We start from the raw sequence: 15,849 nt of genomic DNA on the forward strand, positions 1-15,849 counted from the left end.
TGTTTGGGAGGGCTCTGCCAATGGGGCATCTTCAGATCCAAACAGGCATTGGCGTGTGGCCAGCACCTGAGTGTCAACACTTTGCCGATCCCGTTGATGCTGGTCTGCTAAACTTACCAAGCTGTTACGCATATCCTGTTGAACCTGTAACATATCCTGGTGAACCTGTACCATTGTTGCTACAGATTCCTGTATGAGCCCGAGCAGACGTACTGCCTCAGTAGATTGCTGAGTACGCCTCCTTAACTCATTTTGGACCTGATACTCATCAAGCAGCCTCTCGGCTACATCCAGCATAGATGGACGAAGTTGGGTAGGTGACAATCCCTCTGCATCTAAGGCTACCTGAAAGCAGAAGAAATAGACCAAATCATTATCAAACATCATGACTAAATATTTCAGATTAGTTTGACAACTTAACACCCCAAGCAGAACGTTGAAAAGTTTGATGTGCTTCTAATGAGTACTTGTTCATTGTAAGATTATCCAAGCTAGCAACACTTCTGATAATGGGTACATATTATATTGGTGTGACTAATATGACAAAGGCAAAAAAGATTCAACATGAAGGTGTTCCCAATTAACCCTGGTGTGGTAGGTTGTTTATGCTTTTGGTAAATCTGTTACTACACCAATGACTTTATACATCTACGTATGTTGTCTAAAATCTTGCCATCAATCGGCTACAGGACAACCCAACCAAATGATACCCATGAATTTGGACCTGGAAAATCAAAGACGGGCCGGACTTTAAAGATCCTGGATGTTTTTGGAACATTAGTGGCACACCAAATTATAACATAATTCCCTGATGTTCAAGATAGAACTCTTGTTGTGCTGGTGCATCGTCAGAATGTCATAGCACTAATTTAACACACACAATGTAAGCCACATCTAGTCCAAAATCAATGCTACCATTGAAATGTTACATGTGCACCTTGTTCCCTTATATCACATACCACAGCACTGGATGCAGAATCGTCGCCAGCTCCTGATCCAACTCCAGCTGCAACGTCAAGAGGGGCCTGATGTTCTTTTAAAAACAAAAAAAAAAAAACATGTTTAGTACATAACCTTAGTCAGTAATGATTATGGCCAGATTGCCCTCCTAGCTTCATGAATGAAGCATTGAGGCCAAACATTCAAAAGTGCTTTCCTGGGCTCATAGGACACTTGCTAAACCCTCCCAAAGGTTAAGAAGGCTTGGTCTGCCTACTAATGACGGCACCCATTAATGCTGTCAACTGTGTTTTGCAGGGTAAACATCTAAAAGGCAACACTCTTTCCTAAGAAAAAACATGTGTGTTAATGGGGTTAATAAGATTCAAAAAAACATTATTTGACTAGACATACCAACACCTTCCTCCAGGCCTAGCTGCACTGGGTGTGTTCCCTGCTGCGGATCTTCTGTAAAGGACATAGCAATATGAGCTATCTTGGAAAAAAAAAAACATCTACATTGTTTGGCACAGTATGATATTGGACCTACCAGGAGGAGGGTCAGCACTGATGTCAACACCTGTGAGTCCGTCTGGTTCGCCAAGCTGCATGGGCTGTGGAGGGGCTGAGATCCGTGCTACAGATGAACAAATTGCAGGTTGGGGAAAACAAAAAAAGGACAATTGGAAGGGCAAGTATCACATTCTCTTAATGTCACACATAGGATAGTAGTTAATCTTTTCCAAACAACTCACACAATTGACATCCAAGATAATATCCTACCTCGGTGCAAAGCATCCGAATCTAAGTCCTCTCTGGGAAAGATGGTATCGGGTCCTATGATGTTCAAGAAAGGTAATTGATAATCCCAGAGAGAACTTCGTGCACGTTCATCCAGCCGACCTTGATGGTCATAAAGACCCTCCGCAGCCCATGCAATTAGCTTCTTCCGAACGGACCCACAGATGTCGTTGACCTTCTTCCGCACACTGTCACGGTGGCGAGGTGCTTCACCCAGTGCATTTACAGCATCCCGGATTTCATCCCACAATCTGTTCTTCTCTGTTACTGAGTAAGACGCGGCCCTGGTCCCATGTATCGCCTGATATCTGGCCATATAGGCGTGGACCAGGGCACAGCACTGATTGTGGGTGAAACGGGGAAGCCGGGGTAATGTGGACAAGCTGACTCTGGTGGACGGACCCGCTCCAGGACTACTGTCAGAAGAGCCAGCTTGTCCACTTGGTGTGTTAACACCTCCCCCGGCTTCCTCCTCCGGGATGGGGATGGTGGACTCCCTCATGGATACAGCTGGAGCCTCCCTCACACCAGAGCCAGACGATCTGCCCACCCTGCCCCCCCTGCCCCCCCTGCCCCCCCTGGCCCCCCTGGCCCCCCTGGCCCCCCTGGCCACCCTGCCCCTTCTCATCCTTCCAGTGGGTGGGGCCATGGGAGCACGAGGTGGGCAGAGAATCTGGCTGTCCAGCAGCAGCAAAGAGCCCCAAACTCCTAAATCTGAAATGACAAAAGAGAAAACAGAAAAAACAGGATTTGCAGATTGCTCTTCATATACAGTATAATTAGTGAACAGTTACAGAACACACTTACCTAATGGCACAAACAGACTTGGTGGTGGTGGTGGTGGTAGTAGTGGGCAAAGAGCAGAAGAGGCTGCAAAGAAAAGAAAAAAAAAAACACATAAGAAAACGCATATGGGTACAAATCACACGAGGCCCTCCAAACACTTACCTAATGGCACAAACACAGTGGTGGTGGTGGTGGTGGTGGTGGTGGTGGTGGCAAAGAGCAGAAGAGGCTGCAAAGAAATGGAAAAAAAAACACATAAGAAAACGCATAGGGGTACAAATCACACGAGGCCCTCCAAACACTTACCTAATGGCACAAACACGGTGGTGGTGGTGGTGGTGGCAAAAAAAGCAGAAGAGGTTGCAAAGAAATGTAAAAAAAAAACACATAAGAAAACGCATAGGGGTACAAATCACACGAGGCCCTCCAAACACTTACCTAATGGCACAAACACAGTGGTGGTGGTGGTGGTGGTGGTGGTGGTGGCAAAGAGCAGAAGAGGCTGCAAAGAAATGGGAAAAAAAAACACATAAGAAAACGCATAGGGGTACAAATCACACGAGGCCCTCCAAACACTTACCTAATGGCACAAACACAGTGGTGGTGGTGGTGGTGGTGGTGGTGGTGGTGGTGGTGGCAAAGAGCAGAAGAGGCTGCAAAGAAATGGAAAAAAAAAAAACATAAGAAAACGCATAGGGGTACAAATCACACGAGGCCCTCCAAACACTTACCTAATGGCACAAACACAGTGGTGGTGGTGGTGGTGGTGTAATCCTTTATAGGCAAAAGGAGGCTGCAAACATTAAACATACATGAGAAATCGCATGACCTACATACGTGCACATAATAAATTACAGTTATCAGGAAAGCAAAAATGGTGTCTTTGGAAGCTGGGAAGGTAAGGGGGCAGGTTTAGATGCCAAATCTAGACTGCACACCTTTAACAAACATGAGAAAACACATGTCCAAACCACATGCACATGGGGCCAACTGCCAATGATTAAAAGACACTTGAGGGGTTCCCAAGCTATTGTGGGTTGGAGGGGATTCACCATAGACAACTTAAGCACACCCAAGATAAGTACAAATTGTCTCCTTCCTTTTTTTTGGGAGAGAGAGATACAATTGTCTTACCTCCAGATAATGTAGGTTGTGGGTCACAGGGTCTTGCTAGCACATAAGAAACATCGATCTATAACATCCAGCAGCCATATTGGCCATGTGCTCCTTTTATAGCTGGCTCACAGGTGTGATAATTAGCGGCCGTTTCTATATATATCTGCGCATTCGCGAATTTGCGCGTTCAAAATGGAGGACGATATCCCAGACGCATTAGATGGTGCAATGCTGGCATTTATTGGTGCCTTGTTTGAGGAGGCCCTGGCACAGGAGGCAGCAGAAGGTGGGGAAGCTGCAGCAGCAGCAGCAGCAGCACCTCCAGCAGCAGCACCTCCAGTCCGTGTGCCCTTACCTCGCCAGCCACGCATTTTTGCTCCAAGGATCTATTTGGACAAGCTGCGGGATTCTGATGTCAGGAGGAAGTTCCGGCTCGAGCGAGGAACTATTCTACACCTCTACCAGCTCATAGCAGAGAAAATTGACCCGGACACACAGCGCGGCCATGCGGTGCCCGGCATGGCCAGATTGCTGGCCACTTTGTATATTTTAGGGCGTGGCAGCTTCCAAGCCACTTCGGGAAGTATCATGGGCATTAGCCAGCCCACAGTTTCAAGGGTGTTCATGTTGGTCATTAATGCCATAGTGGATATAGTGCCCAATTTTATCCACTGGCCACAGAATGAAAATGAGTGGAATGAAGTCAAGTTGGGTTTCTACCGGCGGGCACACATGCCGCAAATCCTAGGGGCAATCGATGGCACCCACATAGCCATTAGGCCCCCAAGGAGCCACGAAAGTGAATACCGGAACCGCAAGCAGTACCACTCTGTGAACGTCCAATTAGTGTGTGACGCCAAACAGCGCATCATGAGTGTCAACACTGGTCACCCAGGGTCGTGCCATGATTCCAGTATGTTAAGAACAAGTACTCTGTACGAGGTGTTTGAAAGTGGACAAATGCCCGAAGGGTGGCTTATTGGTAAAGTATTTTGTCTTAACAACATAAACTGTAAGATTACATAGACATAGGAATAAGCTACATCGGTGTACACCCTGATTTAAGCAAAGCCTACCTAAAATGGATGTGTTATTAGTTGTCAGGCTGTTCACACACAACCAGATCAGCAGCTTAGCAGCTCACAAAAGAAAGATTTGCAAAGTTGTCTTTGAATCCAATGAAGGTGGTTAACCAATGTGTAAATGGTGTCCTCTAGCCACCCAAAGAAAACCGACAAATGATTCCAATGGTATTGCCATATCCCCAAAGTACTTTGCATAAGTGAGTCAATATTGGTTTCCTCACTCTAGTTGCAGATATATTCCAGAAGTAAGACCTAGGCTAATGTAATAGGAACAAAATAGGGGCCAAGTTGTAACTTGCAAGAGAAACCCACCACTTTGTGTGTCCTTTTTCCCATTTGTATTAGTGATTTAGGCAGTTAGACAGAGTTGAGATGTTTCATATGATTTTTTGCAAACAGACGAGCAGGTTGTTTAGTAAAATGCCTAATTGTCTCCCATTTTGAGGAGTCATCTAAAGTCACATGATATGAATAACTAATGTATATTTTTCTTATTTTTCAGGGGATGCTGGTTACCCGCAGCTGACGTGGCTGATGGCTCCAATCAGGTACCCCCAGGGCCCAGCAGAGAGGAATTACAACAGGGCCTTGCGGAGAAGCCGGAGTATCATTGAGTTGACCATAGGTCTTCTCAGGTCCCGGTTTCTCTGCTTGGCCCGGCCTGGGGGTGAACTCCTGTACTCTCCTACAAAGGCTTCCAAGATCATCCTGGCGTGCTGCGTGTTGCACAACATGTGCGTTGCCCGGGATGATTCTTGGGAGCTGACGGAGGAGAGGGAGCCAGAGGTCCGTCAGCCGGCGGCCCCCAGGCGGCGGAGCACCGCTGCCGGTATGGCCACCCGGAATACCCTGGTTGCTAGCCACTTTACATGTAAGTACTGTAACCGGTCAAGATAGGGCATGTGTATTAATTAGCTAGTTAGCAGAGGTGCCACTCACAGGGAGACAGAGGGTGATTATCATCTGCCAATGACACTTGCCATTGTAGATAAAGTGTAGTCAACATTGGTAAAATTGTGTTACTTGAGCAAAAACATGCACCTCTAACCATAAACATGTTGGTATTGTGAATAGTGTAAAGGGCTGAGAAGAGCTGGCAGGTGTTTATTTGTGTCTATGCCACCTGTGTAGTTATTGATAACATGAACGGCTGCTTGGTATCTTATGGTGTTGTAATTTTCCAGAACATCAACATCTTGGAATCATGGCACGTACCATGGGAAGCCTGTGGTGATGGGCTGTCTGGCGTCACAGGTGTGTATTCAAATGTTTACATTAATGATTTCTGGTTTGTGTAAGTTGGCATAAAATGTGTTATTTCACTCGTGATGTCGAAATTAAATGAAGTTCAGAATGAAGCAAACAGGCATTAAGATGTGATTTTCATAATGAAATGTCTTATCCTTTGTTTTATTTTTCCAGGAGTGGTACTGCTTGCGGGTGTAGGTGGTAGAAACCCACCTTGATGGACTCCACTCATTTTCTTTTGTGGTCAGTGGATATTTGGTAAGGCACATGGCCAATGACCAACATGAACACCCTGGAACTTCGAAAGTGGCTTGGAAGCTGCCCAGCAACCTTGCCATGCCTGTCCCCTATGAGCTGGTAGAGGTGCAGAATGGATTCTGAACTCTGCCGGAAGTTGTGGAAGACATCAGAATCCCGTAGCCATGGAGCAAAGATCGTGGTCTGGCGCTGTAAAGGCACACGGACTGGAGAGTGACAATATTCTTTTGCTGCATCCCTCCTTCTGCTGTCATTCTCAAATAAATAAATACATTAGAATTGAACATGTGTTTTTTTGTTTTGTGTGGGTGCCTACAGACAAAAGGGCCATCCACACTGTAAGATTTAGAGAAGACTTTATCCTTCAGATTGACATTTTCTATGTAGTGCAAGGGCCTGCCTGATTGCATCCAAATTGAAAGTGTTGAGGTTTGAGCTTCTATTATATGGTTTGGTTAAGTCTACAGGAAAAAGTCTAGACAAATTGTTAGTGTATGGCCCATTAAGCTGCCAAGGCCGGAGTTTTGCACTTTGCATGCTGCTTGTACTGGTGATGTGAGGGGTTGTAATGTAGAGTAGGGATGTGACAGTGTTGTGTTGAGGTGTGAGGCAAATGTAGTGTTGGACTATGAGGGTCTGTGTTGTTGAAATATGGAGAGAGTCCAATATCAGACACCTATGTTTATTGGTCAAGAAATTGTAAGAACCATGGTAAATATGTAAAGAATTGCATCTCGATAAAACTAGGACCACACTCATAAAATCAAAATTGTGTTGTTTCCATTGATGTGCTTGAAATTTGGGTAGGACACCCCCCTCCCCCCCCAAATTCAAGATAGTTTAAAAAAACTGTTTAAAAAAATGAGAGTGAAAAGAGATCCCAAGTGTAGTGATGTGATTTGAACCCATGACGTTGTGAACTGCAGTGAAGTTGCAAAGCACTTAGCTATTGTGCAGAATAAAGCTGTAAGGTGGAAAAAATGGAGTGTGTTAAGGCTAAAAAGCACATATAGCTAAAGAACTAAACATTGTATGGAATGTGGGAAGAAGACCATGGTAAAATTGTGAGGTTTCATCTTGCCCTGAAGTAGGGTAGGGGTTTGGTCACTTGCCTTTGGTACTTTCCTTCATAAGATCGATTCGACACACAGACAAGATCAAAAAAACACTTAAAATGGTGTAAGCTTGCAAGCGCTTCTGAGTGTAACATTATTTAGCAATATATATGATGTAATCCGTTACATTTTAGCAATATAAACAAAAAAAGAAAATAAAAAAAGTAGGTGGAGATGGTAAGCCTCGAACCTACAGCAGAGGGAGATGAATTACAGACATGTGATGTGTGCACTAATCCACTACCCCACATCGCTATGTGAAACTGCTATAAGCACGAAGACATAAGTTTGCGAATTGGCGAAGCCGCGATCGTAAGTGAATCCCGCTGACGGCGGAATTCATTATTGCTGTTTTACTCGCCAATTCGCCGCAGCGCCAGTTAATTGATTTGAACGCGGCGAAACTGAAACACGTCATAGATGTTTGAAGCTGCAGTTTCTTTAAATCCGGCCCAGAGTGTCAAGGATAAAAAATGGGAATGCATGCAAAGTCGGTGGAAATCCAGAATCCCCAAACAATGGTAATAGGGGACTTGGTCTAGTAGACAGTTGACCCTTATATACATAATAATCCCATACTTGTAGTGTATATGTAACCAAAGTTGGTAAAGAATCTGCTAAAGTTCTCTGAGCTGAAGAGGTCCATAACAGAGAAGTAAGGTCTGGAACAATAAGGTGGTTTTCTAATAGGACCCATCATTTAGTTGATTTATTATGAAACCAATCCACAATACAAATCTGGTAAAATTAGGGAATATATCACACAAACTGCCCTCCCTACCTTATCTGTAAATGTTATAGATAGTCTAGAACCACCCTTTCAGGTTGAGGAATTAGTAAAAGTGATTACTTCTCTTCAGCTGAACAAGAGTCCTGGACCAGATGGTTTTACTTCTCGATTTTTCAAGTTTTTTCTGATTCTATTTCTTTTTTTGTTACAAAAATGTATAATGCCATATCATCAAATGTAGTTTTTCCATCCCAGTCATTACAGGCGTATATTACAGTTCTACCGAAACCTGGCAACGACGCCACTCTTTGTAACAGTTGTCGCCCCCATCTGTCTTACCAATATTGATATTCGCTATATTCCAAATTGTTAGCTAATCGACTTACCTTATACATTTCAGATTTGATACATCTAAACCAGGTAGGCTTTATCTCCAACAGAGAAGCCAGAGATAATACTCGATAATAATCAATACTCGAAAATAATCAAGACATTCCTCTGTTGGAGTATGCTCAGAAACATAAAACACCTGCATGTTTATGTAGCACCCTCCTAGGTAGGTGCTAGAGAGTGAGTATAGTTTTTGCCTCTGTCTGCCTATCAGAGGAGCAGCAGGCAAATTCTATATTGCTTTTTGCTTAACAGAGAGCAGGATCTGTGAGTTAGGTCTGCTCATGGTGCTCAGTGTGTGATTCATCTGTTCTAGGGAGTGTTTCACACTGGTCCAATAGGGAGGCATATTGGACAGTGGAGGAAACTAGGCCAATGGGTACACAGGTTTTGATACAGCCTCAGTGATTGGCACAGACTGGTTGTCTCTGTGCATTCTGGGGTGTGGTATAAAGGAGCACATGAGCTCAGGGTTTTTGGCTGGTGAGCAGAGTCCCGGAGAGAGGGTGGCGGCTGCCTCCTCCTCTGTGGCAGTTGGTGCGTGGTCACAGGCAGTCAACCAGAGGTCCAGGAAAACTGACTGGAGGTGTTGAGACACTGAAGACCCTGGAAAGACAGTTTTGTGAGTACAGGGGATTGTATTTAGGGGCCTGACCTGAGAGGGGGCCACCCCAGAGTAGTATAGTCAGGGGATGGGTGTCAGCTGATGGAGTGAAAGGGGGTGCTAGGCAAGTACCGTGAAGATAGTTATTTAATCAAGTCATCTACTCAGAAACGTAATCCTAAAGTTTATCTAGTGGCAAGATGATCCAGCAGCCTGGCTGCATCTACAGACAGGAGTCCTCATCTTTAGTGAATAGTTAATTTCTGGAGTATCCCATGTTTCCCTTCCTATCCCTATTTAAAATAAAAACACAAAAACAACTACAACCCCTAGACTGTTTATTGACTGAGCCAGGAAGAAAATAGTCAAATTGTGCATGCTGCAATTGCTAACGGTAACCCAGGGGAACCCAAAAGTGTAATATCCAGCAGTCCTCAAGGGGCAGTGCTACATTTAATTTCAGTTGATGCTAAAAAAAGCATTTGATCAAGACAATTGGGAGTTTCTTAAGGGATCCCTGCAGCAGATAGGACCAAATACTGTATACTCTATAAAGTCTTAGCCCTTTATCCTAACCCCTCTGGACAAGTAAGGTCTAATAGATTTTGGTCTCATCCTCTATAAATGTATAATAGTACTCGACAGGGTTGCCCCTTATCTCCCTGGCTATATATTCTCATGATGGAGGACCTTGAGGTTGCAATTCGAGAGAATATTGCAATTAAAGGGATTGAGGTAGGCTCCTGTCAATACAAATTATCGCTGTATGCAGATAACCTACGGTACTTCTTTACACAACAACTCCACATATGTCTCTTCCTTCCATAATACATTAATTCGAGACCTTTGGGCAAGTGAGCAATTTTAAAGTCAACTATAAGAAAACTGAGGTGTTAAATATATCCTTATCACCTCAGGAAATATTGCGTATACATTAAAATTTTTCTTTTAAATGGCAGAAGCAAGCAATTAAACATTTGGGTATTCATATCCCTACATGTCTGTCGGCAGTTGCTGATTTGAATTATAGTCCCCTTTTGCTTAAAATCCGAAACTGTCTGCAATTTTACAATCAGTCGTATTTTTCTTGATTTGAATGCAATATTATTAAAATGGATATACTACCCAAACTTTTATAGGTATTTCAAACCACTCCAATCTCCCCTCTACTGGGATTTCTACGTAGTATAAATATGATTATCTGTAAATACATATGGTGTAACAAAAAAACACGGATTAGGTCAACTACTTTATCATTAAGAAAATGCAGGGGAGGTGTGGCATTTCCCAATATGTTGTTTAATCTTCATGCATCATCTCTGTTCAACATTCTTGATATGGGGTGGGAGGCTCAAGTGCGGCATGACTAAAATACAGTGAATATTCAGTGTCAGAGACATCAGATAGACCACAGGATATAGTCAAAAGCTATGGACATGATGCAAAAGATGAACAGAGACTGCAGGCATGATACAAGACATGGTCAAAGACTGCAGACATATACAAGAGATGATCAGAGACTGCAGACATGTATAAGAGATGGTCAGAGACTAGGAACATAGTACAGTAGATAGTCAGAGACTGCAGACATGATAAAAGAGATAGTCAGAGACTGCAGACATGTACAAGAGATGGTCAAAGACTGCAGGCATGATACAAGAGATGATGAGACACTGCAGACATGCACAAGAAATGATCTGAGATTGTGGACATAAAGAGATAAAAGAGATGGTCAAAGACTGCAGACATGATAAAAGAGATGGTCAAAGACTGCAGACATGATAAAAAGATGGTCAAAGACTGCAGACATGATAAAAGAGATGATCAGAGACTGCAGACATGTACAAGAGATGGTCAGAGACTGCAGACATGGTAGAAGAGATGATCAGAGACTGCAGGCATGGTACAGTAGATGGTCAGACATAATAAAAGAGATGATCAGAGACAGTGGACATGGCACAAGAGATGATCAGAGACTGCAGACATGTACAAGAGATGGTCAGAGACTGCAGACATGATACAAGAGATGGTCAGAGACTGTGGACACAACACAAGAGATGATCAGAGACTGCAGAGATGATCAGAGACTGCAGACATGTACAAGAGATGGTCAGAGACTGAAGACATGATACAAGAGATGGTCAGAGACTGCAGACATATTACAAGAGATGGTCAGAGACTGTGGACATGATACAAGAGATGATCAGAAACTGCAGACATGTACAAGAGATGGACATAGACTGCAGACATGATACAGGAGATGGTCAGAGACTGCAGACATGATACAAGAGATGGTCAGAGACTGCGGACATGATGCAAGAGATGGTCAGAGACTGCGGACAGGATACAAGAGATGGTCAGAGACTGCGGACATGATAAAAGAGAGGGGCAGAGACTGCGGACATGATAAAAGAGAGGGGCAGAGACTGCAGAAATGATACAAGAGATGGTCAGAGACTGCGGACATGATACAAGAGATGGTCAGAGACTGTGGACACGATACAAGAGATGATCAGAGACTGCAGAGATGATCAGAGACTGCAGACATGTACAAGAGATGGTCAGAGACTGCAGACATGATACAAGAGATGGTAAGAGACTGTGGACATGATAAAAGAGATGGTCAGAGACTGCAGACATGTACAAGAGATGATCAGACACTGCAGACGTGTACAAGAGATGATCAGAGACTGCAGACATGGTATAAGAGATGGCCAGGGACTGCAGACACGCAGCAGGAGACTTTCAGAGACTGCAAATATGCTATAAGGTTGTCATAGACTGGAGACCTATTACCTGAGACTGCTAGAAATCATTGCTATAACAGAGCAATAGGGAAACAAAGGTTAGGGTCTGCAGGGGCCCTAAAAGCTGCACAGAAAGTGCCAAAGGACTGCATGTGGAACCTGGGCTGCAGGTTGGGCATCAGGGCTGTATTCCTATTCTGGTGACAACTCTATTTAGAATTTGCAATGTTATTTGCAGGTATAAAGAAATAGAAGAGGTATAAAAAAAAACCACAATGTGTTTTTTTTAACCAATAATTGTTTGCGTGTTGATCCCTCTTGACCGACATAACTGGAAATCTAGTAGGGGTGCATCCTTTCCCTACATTGTACTAAAACGTGGTCCTCTTTCTTATCTTAGAAAGCCGGGAAGTATGAAAAGCTGATAATCCCTTTCTTACTCTATGCAAAAAAATTTGAATCTAATTTGTACTGATAGTTCCGCTTTGGGCATCTATCTGCAATCTTTATGAACACAAAAAGTATTGTGGGAGCCAAGAATAGTTTTTATGCTTCATTAGAACTCCATTAATTATTAATTATTGAAAGCTTACTGGAACATCAGTCTGATATCAGTTAGATCATTCCCAGCAAGATATTTCTGGTTTGCAAATCAATAATCTTTCCTCATAAATTTAGGCCTGATGTACTAACGGCCTCTCTCATTTCTTGAGGTCCTAAAATTCCCTTCCAAAAATGGGTCATTTGGGGATAGACAATCCAAGGTCTTTAGTAAGAGGCATTGCAAGTTTTTTTGAAGTTGAAATTTGTAACACATGGTATGGAAAATGAAGAAATTAAATAAAATGTGAGTTTTTTTTTCACAAAGTTGCAATTTTAACAAGTTTTTTTCTCACACAACATAAGCATAGTTATAAATACATCACAAACACATTCTGATATGACTACAGGGTATGGGGATACCATATTTGTGAGACTTCTTTAAAGTCTAGATGCAAAGGGACCCAAAATCCAAGGAGCACCTTTGGGCTTTTAAGGGATATAAATTATGCATCTAATTTCCTGGCTACCTATCACATTTTTTGGAGGCCCTGTAGCACCTGGACAGTGGAAATACCCACAAAATGTCTACTTTGGAAAGGTATTTAATGAACAGGATAGTGAGTCTTTTGAAATTGTCATTTTTGGCCACATGTTTTTGGAAAATGCAGGAAAGAAAATGAAAATGTATTTTTTTTACACAAAGTTGTCAATTTAATAGCACATTTCTCACACACATCTCTTGGGCATACTTCGAATTACACCCTGAAACACATTCTGCTATTTCTTCCAAGTATGACGTTAACACATGCATGTATCACTGTCTGGACTGATTAAATACCAGACATTGTATCTTGTGTATCACACAAATAAACCCATTGTATCAAAACCAATGTACTGCAATGGTCACCTCTATACCAGTGATCAGGGAATATAGCTTTGTGTAGCATCACCAATAGCAGATACTGTTCCATAAACCAAGCAAGCCTAACCTACTGGTACATAGCTGCCCCCAGGAATGCCATGTTCACTGCCCAGGAAGTAAAGGAGGCTACAGAATGGAAGAACATAAGAGTTCCTGTGGTTCCGTTGGTCAGTTTAGGCGCAGGCAGAGACATGGTCAGCAAAAAGGTGAAGGATAGGTGCAGGCAACAGGCAGAAATGTGTCCTCAGTTAACACAGAGGACAATCAGGGACACCAACTCTGACTGGCGGCACTATAAGGGTTTGGTCACACCTCAGGTTGGTGGGTTGTTAAACCTTGTGGTTAAGCTATGCTCATCAACTGCTACTCCCTTTAGCTGAAGAGGCAGAAACCAGGGGTGTACACATGCCGGGGCTGCAATGCTTTGCTTCACAGCTGTGGCAGGTATTATACCCCCTGTGCACCTGTTTATCGTGACCCATTCAAGTGAATGGGATTGCTTGTTTGGGGTCAGTATACTGTATATATTGACAATACAACTGTGATGGTGATCAGGGACACTGGGACTGGTGTGGTGGTGATTAGGGACAAAATTATGACTGCTGCGTCTGTGATCAGAGACATTGCAACTGGTGTGGCAGTGATCAGGGACATTGCAACTGGTGTGGCAGTGATCAGAGACATTGAAACTGGTGTGGCAGTGATGAGGGACAATATGACTGGTGTGGCAGTGATCAGGGACAATATGACTGGTGTGGCAGTGATTTGGGACACTGGGTAGTGACAGTATGTTTTTACATATTGTCACCAGAGCAGTGCAATGTCACCATAATGACACTATACTACTCTGGGGAGTTAGCAGGATTTTTTTTTGTATTGCTTATTACAGTGATGAAGCAATTGGTAAGACATATGTAGCACCCTCCTAGGTAGGTGTTAGAGAGAGAGTATAGTTTTGGATCTTTTCTGCTTACCAGAAAGATTGCCAGGTAAATCTATATTTGTTCTCGGCCTACCAGAGAGCAGGATCTGCTAGTGAAGTCTGTTCATGGTGCTGAGGTGCAGCTCAGTTTGTCTGAAGTGTTTCACACTGATCCAATAGGGAGGCATATTGGACAGTGGGAGGAAATCTGACAAATGAGTGCACAGGCATTTAGTACAGCCCTGGTGATTGGAAGAGGAAAGTGCCTCATTGCGTGCTGAGATACTGTATAAATGCCAGGAGCACATGTGCTCGGGGTCTTTCAGCCGGAGAGCGGGGTCCCGGAGGGAGGGGCAGCTGCCTCCGCCTCTGTAGAAGTTGCCATGCGGCCTCAGGTAGTTGACCTGAGGGCCTGAGAGTCAGAGAGAAATTGAATCCAGAGGTCCTGTAAAGCTGTCTGGAAGGGAGATAGTGGAAGGATCTGATTCTGCATGCAGTAAATACAGATCTGTGGAATAAGGGAATAATAACCGCGCTAAAGGAACAAATAAATTGGGACAGCAGCAACTTCAAGTGTGACCACACCCTAATAAATATTATACATATAAGTCGCGCTAAATATATTAGATGGAGATGTGAAGTCCATAAAAGTCCAAAAATATATTATTGATAAATTCCAGGACCAAGCTCCCTTGAGGGTATGTGCTTACCAGATGAAGGTAAGAGAAAGGCAGTCTCGCTGCGTGGAAACTTGTCACCTTGACAGTAGATCCAAGCTTCTATGATCGATCAACTCAGTGGACATAGGATCATGAAAAGCAAAAAAGTAACGCAATAGCGTAAAACCCAACAAACAAATTGTGACTATCACCACAGGTGTGGATAAATGAAGATTGTGATGTGAAATGACCTCCACCGCAATAAAATGAAATAAATAAGTCATGCAAAAATTAGGGAACTTAGGGTAAATAACCCTTACCAGAAAGGTTAAGGGTTGACGCCTTAAGTGATTAAATGTGTATCGGTTGGAGTAGCCTCTTACCAAACATAAAAATAATGACACAGTGAAGAAAACGTTGAAAAAAAAGGTAATCGTGCTGAACCACCACCAGCTGAATTCGCCTCTTACCCTGGATAGATATAGATTAGCCAAAGTGTACTAAACAAATCCAGTGTACCACTCAGGAGCCCGCAATATCACACCTGTGAGAGTTGCCTCTTACCACATATGAAGTTGTATCAAGCCTGTAGGGTAAACCAAGTGGCCAAAGACCGACCCCAAATTGCATGTAATCCAAGCCTGTATGTATACGAGTAACCAGGGGATCCGACCAGAGGTGTAGGTAACTGGGTCTCAGAAGTTTCAGCAATATAGGATATCACCACCATAAGAAGAAAGAAAGGGCTCCCATAGCGTAAAACCATAAAAGCATTTATTCCATAAAAGCAAAAAAACTTACAAAAACCGGGAATGGGTGAGCAATGGAAGTTGCCGCCGGCCGGACGGCTCCGCTCGTCCGCACTCGTGGGTCGCAGTCAGAAGTCATCTGACTGCGACCCACGAGTGCGGGCGAGCGGAGCCGTCCGGCCGGCGGCAACTTCCATTGCTCACCCATTCCCGGTTTTTGTAAGTTTTTTTGCTT

Source organism: Pelophylax lessonae (assembly GCF_965119305.1).
Source record: "Pelophylax lessonae genome assembly, chromosome: 13".
NCBI classification, from domain to species: domain Eukaryota; kingdom Metazoa; phylum Chordata; class Amphibia; order Anura; family Ranidae; genus Pelophylax; species Pelophylax lessonae.